The 10,724-nt window shown below is 42.9% G+C and overlaps 1 long non-coding RNA gene across 1 annotated transcript; it reads left to right on the top strand.

Moving 5' to 3' along the window:
- Nucleotides 1–2,138: 2,138 nt before the first annotated feature.
- Nucleotides 2,139–10,535, top strand: LOC310676023. Its single transcript, XR_014510363.1, has 3 exons — nucleotides 2,139–2,224; nucleotides 3,159–3,268; nucleotides 10,365–10,535. It is a non-coding gene; the product is annotated as an uncharacterized lncRNA (long non-coding RNA).
- Nucleotides 10,536–10,724: the final 189 nt, after the last annotated feature.

Raw genomic sequence — 10,724 nt, 5'->3', positions numbered from 1 at the left:
CTTTCAGGATCCACTTGTAAACTAATTCTGTCTTTCAAGCTGTTTTCTCCTCCTACAACAGAAAGCCCAAGCATATCGCATCAGTTGTTAACAAGGAACACATTTCTATTATATTCTTTATTCTTAAAGTTAACATGGTTGTACATATAGGCAACATTATTTGAACAGAATTCAAGCATGGCATATATGGAGAGAGGGAACCTGTCTCTTTAAACGGACAGCACAACAGAAAAAGGCCCTTATTATGCAACCTTACTAAGGGACGCAGGTGGTGCTGTGGGTTAAACCACTGAGCCTAGGACTTGCCGATCAGAAGGTCGGTGGTTCGAATCCCCGCGACGGGGTGAGCTCTCGTTGCTCAGTCCCTGCTCCTGCCAACCTAGCAGTTCAGAAGCACATCAAAGTGCAAGTAGATAAATAGGTACCGCTCCGGCGGGAAGGCAAACGGAGTTTCCATGTGCTGCTCTGGTTCAACAGAAGCGGCTTAGTCATGCTGGCCACATGACCTGGAAGCTGTATGCCAGCACCCTCAGCCAGTAAAGCGAGATGAGTGCCGCAACCCCAGAGTCAACCACGACTGGACCTAATGGTCAGGGGTCCCTTTACCTTACTATGGAAGAATCTTTTGGAGACCACCTACAGTTCAAGACTCGCCATTTCAGAAGTGCTGACTGAACAGTTTTCCTGTACTAGTCAGAATAGAGTGGAGAATGGAGAATAGCCTTTGACAACCTGGTGCCCTCCAGGTCTTACTGGACTACAATTCCCATCATCCCCCAGCTATCACAGCTGTGAGGGTTGTAGTCCAACAATATCTGGAGGGCACCAGGTTGGTGAAGGCAGCACTAACATTTCAAAGCATCTTATGCACCTCTGAGGCTGCCAAGTTGAACAGGTTTTTATTTTCATTTTCAAAAGCTTTGTTTTATTTCTATGAGACTGTGGCCTTGGCACAAAGCCCAGGACCAAGAGGTGAGGGTGGAGGGGAATCTTTCCACTGATGTCAGTGAATTTCATATCAAGGCCCTACATGAAGGTCATGACACAAGCGGGGTGGAGCTCATGTGAGGTAAAATTAATTTATAATTGTGTGAAAGTGTTTACATTTTGGGAGGAGAACATTATGGCAGTGTTTTTAAAAGGTTTTTCAATCCACATTGTGTGAAAATGGAAAAGAAAAATATAGCTGCTCTCATTTCTTGTTGAATGTATGTAATTACTGTCTTGGTTTTAAATCTAACTTTTGCAGCTCAGTTTGATCTGTGTTGTTTCCTGTATGAAAACCGTTGTCACTGCACATGTAATTTATGCGACTGATGGGGTCGGGGGAGACAGAAGAAAAACAGGATGTGCATGTTTTAATACAAGGTAGATGAATGAATGAATGAATGAATGAAACAGTTAAAACATAGGGTCATGTTTTGGGCTTAGAATTCCACACAAAGTCCCAGATTCCATTCAGAAAGCATGCATTATGGTTAACCATGGTCTGAACAATTTCTAAATATTCTTTTTCAGGGACATGGAAAATGAGTGGGCAAAGACCTCTGCTTTCAAAAAGTACAGCCGCAAGCTGTTTTAATGACTTTTCATCATAGCTGTCAACATTTCCCTTTTTTTAAGGGAAATTCCCTTATTTCGAATAGGATTCCTTGCAAGAAAAGAGAAAAGTTGACAGCTATGCTTTTCATGCATAATTGGCTTTGTCAGTCCCTTCACCCTATTCACACCAACACCTTTCACAGAGATGTGCTCATCTAACGGTGCAATCCTATGTACATTTACTTGGGGAGTAATTGCTAGCATGTGAAAATAAACTAAATGCAGAATCCCTGCTGAAGGAACACACTTTACCCTAGATATAATCACATGGGATCTCTGGGTTGAAGGAAATTAAAAAGCTAATATTTATTATTGGAAATAAATGCTTGCTAGGAAAGATCCTAGTTCTATGTAGCTGATGTGGAGATACGATGAGGTATACTTCTCAAAGAAGAGCCCAGACTATGTCTGCTCTAATAAAGGAAGTACAGAAGAGTGGGAGAAGTGAATAGGAAGTGAGGTCAGCAACCCCAAAATTATCAGTCTAACACTGAGGGAAGATCAACAGGTCAGCAGGAGGACGACAGTCTAGGAAGCTTGGAGGTTCTCTCTATCTACCCTTTCTCAAGCAAACACATTGGCCTACAATGCAGTGTTGTGTTGCATCCTGAGATTTCCAACAGTGAGCTCCATTTCCATTGAAACCAGTGGGACTTGCTTCTGAGAAAACATACATAGGATTGTACTGTCTCACATGAGAATACGCTATTCTCCTCCTCCCATTTTTCAGCCTCTGGCATAAGCTGAAGCAAGCTGCTGTACTTATGAGCAGTAATGAAAAAAATTCATGAAATATATTTATATATCTACATGCATGAATAAAGCATGTATCACGAAATGAGCAGAGAAGTTTGACACAGAAGCTGTTTCAGCTTCTCCTCAAATCTCATTTGGTCGTTTCATAGATTAGGGAAGTGTTGTGGAACAGGATAGGTCAATTTTAAAATTTATCCAAAGAGAAGTCTTAATATGCAGCTTGGTCCTTCCCAGCTGGTAGGAAGTGCCTAGGGCAGCTGCTTCAGGGCCTGCCATCTTGTGAGGAGGGCGTTCTGGAAACATGCAGAATTTTTGTGATGTCTACTTACAAAATATCCACATTGAGCATGGGGAACAGCAATCTCCTGGATAGGTAGTATGAATATGAAAAACAGCTTCCTCAAAAAAAGCAAACGGCAGTCGTTTGACTCTTCACCAGAATCCGTGTTTCAGCCAGCTGTAAAGAACACAAACTTGTTTATCTTTTGCTGGCTACATCGCAGCTCCCAACTGTTTCTCCATCGCAGTTCAGTAGCCATGAACAACCAGTAAAGAAACACAAGATATTCAGGTCACTTGGGAAACAACCACCCGGGTACATAAGCAAACAACTGAAGATACTCATTATCTTCACTTGAGAGAAAAGTATGTCCATTATAGTACAGCAGCCTCCAGCTAAACTAATTCTGCCATGAGTTAAGTCAGAAGGCTCCCACTTGCCCTTCTGTCGGTCCATTCGGTTGTATGTCTGCTCATTATATCATGAGGAAATGATCTTCACCCCGACTTATCCATTTCAGGATTCACAGCTGCTCCATGGCAGTGAGCTAGAATACTACTAGGCTAGGGGTTGGAACCCCCTTTCATCACAGCCAGTTTGGCGTGCTCCACACCTGACATCATCTACCAGGTAAGCAGGAGGAAGTGGCTGGCCATAAAGGTCTCACCGGTCCAATGGAGAGGACTGGGAGGCCTAACTAGAAGTTCACCTCCCCTAGGTCAAGGCAGAAGTTGACTGGACCATTAGCCCTCTAAAATGCATAGGTCTTTTTCTTTCCAGTTTGAGGACGTCAATGAATCAAGCCACAGAATCACTTAGAGCAGGGGTTGTCAACCTGGTCCCTACTGCCCACTAGTGGGTGTTTCAGGATTCTAGGTGGGCGGTAGGGGGTTCTATGGCACTAGCTGAATCCTCCTTCCGTCGAGCACTGGTGGGCTGTAAGGAAATTTTACCATCAAGAAAGATGCGTTAGTGGGCGGTAGGTATAAAAAGGTTGACTACCCGACTTAGAGCAACCTTGATTTTAATTGCTTTATGTGTTCTTAATGTTCACATGATAATTAATGAATAGGTGTTCAGGGAAATTAGCAGTAACAGATGCTGTCCACTCAACAGGCTGTGGGTGCACGTGTACCATATCTCGGCACAACAGGGGTTGTGGATGAGTCATGCAAACCATTTATTTGCAGGCCACCCCTCCAAGACTTCCCACACACCACCATGTTATTGATTGCTGCCGTTACCGTTAGTAATTGTTATAGCAGCACTAGTAGAAAGCTGCTCTTTAGAAAATGCTCAGCACACCCAAATCTTCTAAACAGCAGCAGCAGATTTTGTCCCTGTCCCAGTTAATGTTGTGCTGAAGTCTGCCCTCCAGTTTCTTGAAAGTTTTCTTCCACGACAAAAGAGGCTTCCATTTTACTCTCTCTGCCTCATTCTCAGGTCCTTTGGTAGATGAGGATCTTTAGGAGCAAGAGCTGTCATGAGCTATGCAAACCATAAAACCACAGAATTCAGATCTACCACCCGCTCATCTTACAAGATTTTTTAAAATGGCCTGATATTTCTTTTAATGTAATGTCACTTGCAGTATGTTACCTAATTCTAGGAAAACTAATTAGAATATTATTCCTGTTTTCTGTAGTGGCTCTAGCTAATTTCCATTACAAATAGTTTCTCCAAAGCTTGAAGAGAAGCACATTGCATTAATGAGGAGTGACTCTCCCATGAATACCAATATCTATTCTTTGCAGATAACAACAAATAAATATAAATGTCACTTTCCAATGGGGAAGGGGTGTATTAAAATCCTAGACAAGCATTAGGACACAGTGAAAAATACTTGTTTGCAGTTGTGACACAACCCACAAGCAACCGAAAACCTGAGCCAATACTACAAAAAAAGGCTTTAGCTTCAAGGATATATTCATCTGTTGCAGCTAAAATGTCTTTTCTGAAGTAAAATATATATATGGTGTGAAAAGTGCATTTCATTCTGGAGGTAGAAATTACACGAAAAGTGAATTAAACAACCTACAGCTTTTTATGTTTGTACCTCTGGAAAGCAGATGTGAGGAATGGAAAACAAGAGATGATTGTTTTAATTAGATTTAACTAGCTAATAAGGTGCATTGACGCAAAGTATTTATCATCTGCCTATTAAGACGAGCAACTTAAGCATCTTATTGCTGTAGTCCTAATTGAAATCACTCATGAATCCAATTTGTTTCAATGAAGAGGGGGAAAGCTGTACTTCAGTGTGTGTATTTATGCTCACTAGCCTTAGCCATTCATATTACTCATGTTTAAAACGTTAAGGTCATACAACACATTCACTGATCGATTTATGATGCTGTGTCTCTGAGTGCTGGGACTGACTGTGGAATTGCCAGGTTGAAATACTTTCTTAGTCATGAGCCTCATAGAGGCTTTGGGCAAATCACTTTCTCTCAGCTGTAAGCCGCCTCAGAGTTGCTAACGGTAAGTACACAATGGGGAAATTCTATATACTTCGCCCTGAGCTTATTATTTATTAAAACATTTCTATACTACCTAGCACATCATTCTCAAGACACAACAAATATGTAAGAACCTAAGCAGAGCCTTTTGCCTCAGTGGTGTAATGTGGGGTGAGGCGGTTGCCCCAGGCACAATATTGTTAAGCATCCAAAATTTCAACACCCAGTACTGCCTCAATACATCTTCATGCTTCCATCACTGGGCTCTGTTGAAAACTGCTTCTCCATGCGAACCAGGAAGTGACCTCTCCAGACAACAGAACAAGTCTTTCTTTATCTCTGCAGCTGCAATCTCCTGGGTGGTGGATGGCGTTATACTCCATCCTTTTCCCTCCCTCCCATTGTGTGTGGTCCCGGGCACTGGCAATTCATGCTATGCCACTGTGCTGAATCAGGCCAATGGTCCGTCTATTCCAGCATCCTTTTCTCACAGCAGCTAACCAAATGCCTGTGGGTAGCCCACAAGGGAACTTCCCCCTCATGCCGTTTCCAGCAACTGCTGCAGAGAAGCATATTGCCTCCAACAGTGGAAGTAGAACAGAACCACCAAGGTTCGTAGCCATTGATAGCTCTCTCCTCCATTACTTGGTCTGTTTTAAAGCTATCCAAGTTGGTGGCCATTGCTGGCTCTTGTAGGAGCAAATGCCATAGGTTAACTACGTGTTGTGTGAAGAGGTATTTCTTTTTGCCTCTCCATATGGAATAGACAGGGTTAATATATTTCATTTAAGGGCTAAATATTAAACTCGATGTTAAATACTAAACAAATTGTTAGGGCAGCCACACACCTACCTTCCCTGGGGCTACTCCAAGAGAAGTCCAGATTAGGGAGCTTGTGCCATCATCAGACCCGGAAGTTGGCTTGAGAGAACTCAGTTCTGTATTTTGTACCATTTGCTTGCTGTAGTATTTTAAATTGTTAGCCACCCTGTACGCCTTTGGCAGACAGACCACACACATAAATAAAATAAATAGGCAAACCTTCAGCTAGAGGGTGCATTTCACCTTTATCTGTAACGGTTTTGCATCCCCACAACCCTGCAATTTCCCATCAGCTGTAACAGCTACTGACCAGAACTATGTTTCACAGTATTTTACTTCTGACAAGTTGTGCTTCAAAAGAATATGGCTATTTAGCTCAAGGCCTAGAATAACCACTGGACCTGTCTAGACTGAACACCAAAATATTATTACATCAAGACATATGACTGCCCTTACCTTTGCACAGAAACCTAGATAAATGCACAGCTTAGGGAGAGAAGCCATTCCTCTTTCCAAGGCTGAAAGTAAATTGCCTGTAGAGGAGAGGAGGGGAAACCTATTTCAGTCTAAGAATCCTTGTCGCCAACCTTCCAGAGGCCACACATCAGTTTTGGGTAGGGACAGAGTCAAAGGTGGGCAGGGCAAGGAAAGTGACTCATAGCTTTGGCCAGTAGCCTACATTCCAGCCATATGAAAGTCAAGGTTTCTTTACGTACACAAATATCCTGGCAAGCAAGAAGCAAAATCACAGCTGAATGACACACTCCAACCAGGCAAAAGCACTGAGGCAGATGGAACAGGACCGGTAATGGTGTGGTCTGGAGAGCAGACATGGCTTGGGCACTGGCCAGAGGACTAGATAGAGACCTGAAGGGCCCTGGGGATCCCCACCATGGCTCTAGAGAAGTAAAAGCACTTATACTTAACAGCGATCCCCACCCCCACACCTTTGGAGAGGCAATCTTGCATTCATCCTCCCACTTAAGTGTCTTGTCAAATAACTTGGCTGTGATCCCAAATAATTTCCAAGGCTCACACAAGGTTCTTGAGTTGTTGGACTACAACCTGCATTATCTCTGATGTCCTAGATAACAGTAATAGAAACAATTTACAAGTTCTGGGACGCGGGTGGTGCTGTGGGTTAAACCACAGAGCCTAGGACTTGCCGATCAGGTCGGCGGTTCGAATCCCCACGACGGGGTGAGCTCCCGTTGCTCAGTCCCAGCTCCTGCCCACCTAGCAGTTCGAAAGCACGTCAAAGTGCAAGTAAATAGGTACCGCTCTGGCAGGAAGGTAAATGGCGTTTCCGTGCGCTGCTCTGGTTCACCAGAAGTGGTTTAGTCATGCTGGTCACATGACCCGGAAGCTGTACGCCGGCTCCCTTGGCCAATAAAGCGAGATGAGCGCCGCAACCCCAGAGTCGGTCATGACGGGACCTAATGGTCAGGGGTCCCTTTACCTTTACCTTACAAGTTCTGTTAAATCTTCATACATGGCTGAAAGGTGTATGAAGGTCTATATACACATTTAAAAAATACTGTATAAGTCAGCCTTTGCCAACCTGGTGCCCTCTAGATGTTTTGGACTCCCACAGCCCATCAGTTCCAAACAGTTGTCCAGGGCTGATATGCAGCTGGGAAGCATTAGGTTTATAAAGGCTAGTATGATCATGAAATATATAAGCAACTGTTTTGAACAAATGAGCATATCTTGTTTGACTGAAAGCTGTTTGGCAGCACCTTAATGAAGTGCGTTCAAGCTCTTACTATGCTTTGACATGTAGTGCAAGCTCATTATAATGAAGTATCCCACAGTACACAAAGAAGACATCACTCAATTACCAGATTGCTTCTCTATTTGTTGTCATCTCCCCCATTATATATTGTGTGGGCAAAAAAAACCCCGCTTTTCTTTTCCAAGAGCTTACTGAAGGACAGCGTTGAACGTAGAATTAAAGAACACAAAAGGCTATAAAATGGTCTGAGCAGCTGGAAAGCAACCAGCTTACCATTTAAAATGAGTATTATGCATTAGATTTTAAAATGACTAAAATAAATGCCAACCACGACTCCACCCTTTTAAAAGTCATAGTCCACTTCAGTCGCTGGAAAGTACAAAAAACACACCCACCTTCTTTAGCAACTAACCCAAATTGTCAGGATGCTAGGCCGCCACACAGGGATGTGAAACCTGGGGTCTTTCTGAGGTTGTTGGCCTTCCTCCATCACCCCTGCAGGAAAAGGAACTTTGTTCCAGCAACATCCGGAGGGCCACAGGTTCCCCCTCCTTGCTGCTGAAAAGCAGTGGGCATGAGTCCCCAGGACCAGCCAGCTGTGGAAAACCTCAGACCCAGCTCTCAAAGGTATCCCTCCAAGTCTCCCTTGTTCACCCTGAGGGATCTTCCCCAGGACGTACTCCTCTCTAGCTCTGCTTCAAACTCAAATGTTTTTCCCTGGTTGGAATGTGTCCTTGGGACCCCAACAGTGCCCCTGCTTGTTTGGGTGGAGGATACAGAGGGCAGCTCCTGATAAATAGCTGCGTCAATGGAGCTACTTTTCTCACCAATTTCTCTTTAAGCCATTGCCAGGATACAGTGATAGTTATTTCCGTTAACATCCAACGTCAGTGATCAGGCTTGTGTGACTGTTCTTCAAACCGTACATGTAGTATTCGCAAGGACATTAATTCCAACATCAAAAAGCATTTCAGGATTGATAATTTAAGCAGTGTGTAACCTTACAATGCTGAACCCGACACATACAAGCAATACACATGTAATTACAGTAGCATACTCCTCCTGCAGAATGAAATATTATTTCCCATCATATTCAAAACAGTATTTATTAATAAATGTAAATTTCTCAACAATGAGTTCTTAATGCTTTATTGAAACTACTTTGCTTCTGCGAAGGTTGACTCTTTATTCATGATTTTTCCAGGATAGAGGGAGCGAAAATCAACAGGGAAGAAATGAGGCAGTAGTCAGAAGATGATGGAATACTCTTGAATCCCACTGATCTGAGTGGGACTAGCAAAGCAGAGCTTTGAGAATATTGCTATATTACAACCAGCAAACATTCAGACAAATCACTGCCATTGATAGGAAAATGCCAAGGCAGTATATAGCCAACTAGCTTATGGTTCAAGCAATTCCAGCAATTATTTATTATAAATTTTGAGCATAATTAAGGTGGTTGGGGGAAGGTATTTATCTAATAGAGCCAGACTTGATGCCAAGAACCGGTTTAAAACTTTAAATGTAGTATTTAATTAGACAGGGTGGCAGAGCCACAATTTCCCAACTGGCAACATGCAGGCATACCTTTGAATTTTCTAAGGCTAATTAAATTATTTTCTAATAATTTCTGCTGGAAGGCTGCACTGGTAAGCATTCCCACAATGCATGGCGTTCTGCCACAGACACAAAGATAAATGAAGCCAACATGTTTTCTTGTAGCAGTGAAGGAAATATCCAGTCATCTCAGAGTTGTCAAGCAAGGCACAAATTGTGATGGTTTGATCTAGTATCTTCTAGGGGAACCAAGGACACTCAAAATGGGAACAAGTAAGAGCCGCTCAGCCAAGAGTTATTAACTGCACAGGGTAAATTTAAACAAACTGCCGACCAGGTAGCACACATATCTCAATAAATCAGAATTAAGTCTCCTATACCTGCTGGTTCAGAAATTCTAATTCCTGTATGCCCAAGAACAATAACGTCTTCTTCAGAATATATTGCTCAGTGAGAGCCTACATCTTAAGAAATTCAATGGTACCTCGGGTTACAAACACTTCGGGTTACAGACTCCGCTAACCTGGAAGTAGTACCTTGGTTTAAGAACTTTACCTCAGGATGAGAACAGAAATCGCGCAGCAGTGGGAGGCTCCATTAGCTAAAGTGGTACCTCAGGTTAAGAACGGTTTCAGGTTAAGAACGGACCTCCGGAACGAATTAAGTTCATAACAAGAGGTACCACTGTAAAGCCACATTAGGGAAAAGACAACCTTAACTCAGTGTGGCCGCCTCCAAAAAATCACTAAAACCACAAAGAATGGTTGTATCCTTTCTCCAGCTGTGACTATGCATACAGTCTAATGGGTCCTTACCACTGCACCTTCCTGGTTTAATATGCACTGACCTCTGTACTGACAGCAGGCAGTTCTGGTGACTAAAATGGTAGTAATCTCTCAGACTTCGGATGGCCGTGACAAAGAGATCTAATAGAGAGGGGTTGTGTTTGCCTTGAGATCATAGCTGTCGACCTTTCCCTTTTCTTGTGAGGAATCCTATTTGGAATAAAGGAATTTAAAAAAGAGAAACGTTGACAGCTATGCTTGAGATGAGTTCACCTCTTTTCTGGTACCCCTTGCCATGTTACTATTATTGGGTCCTCTGGCCGCTGTTATCCTCTGTTGCACTTTCAAATGTCTCTCTCTCCCCTCAGGTCAAGAACAATACTCTAAATTTGCAAGATCAGGAGCAATAGTCAGCTGGGATTTGCAAGGCATTGTGATGTCAAACCAGACTAGTCCCTGAACAGCCCTCTGGAAACCGCAAGGCAAAATGGGTGAGAAATTCACTATTTAATAACAAGCCTAGAACTGATGGGAAAATGTGTGTGTTCATCCCCCTGCCCCCCGCCCGCCCCCCGTAACAGAGATTGCAATTGTAATCTAAACATATCTAGCATTTTTGGAAACTGATGCAGAGAAAAGTATTAGGTAAAACCTTTGGAAGTTGTTTGAAGAGTTTTGCCTTTTTTAAAATAAAAAAAAGTACAGAGAGAGCGAGAAATCACTGTTTC

The sequence above is a fragment of the Podarcis tiliguerta genome, assembly GCF_965153285.1.
Source record: "Podarcis tiliguerta genome assembly, chromosome: 4".
Lineage (NCBI taxonomy): Eukaryota > Metazoa > Chordata > Lepidosauria > Squamata > Lacertidae > Podarcis > Podarcis tiliguerta.
The sequence above is the reverse complement of the archived record's forward strand: the minus strand, read 5'-3'. Positions and strand labels throughout refer to the sequence as shown.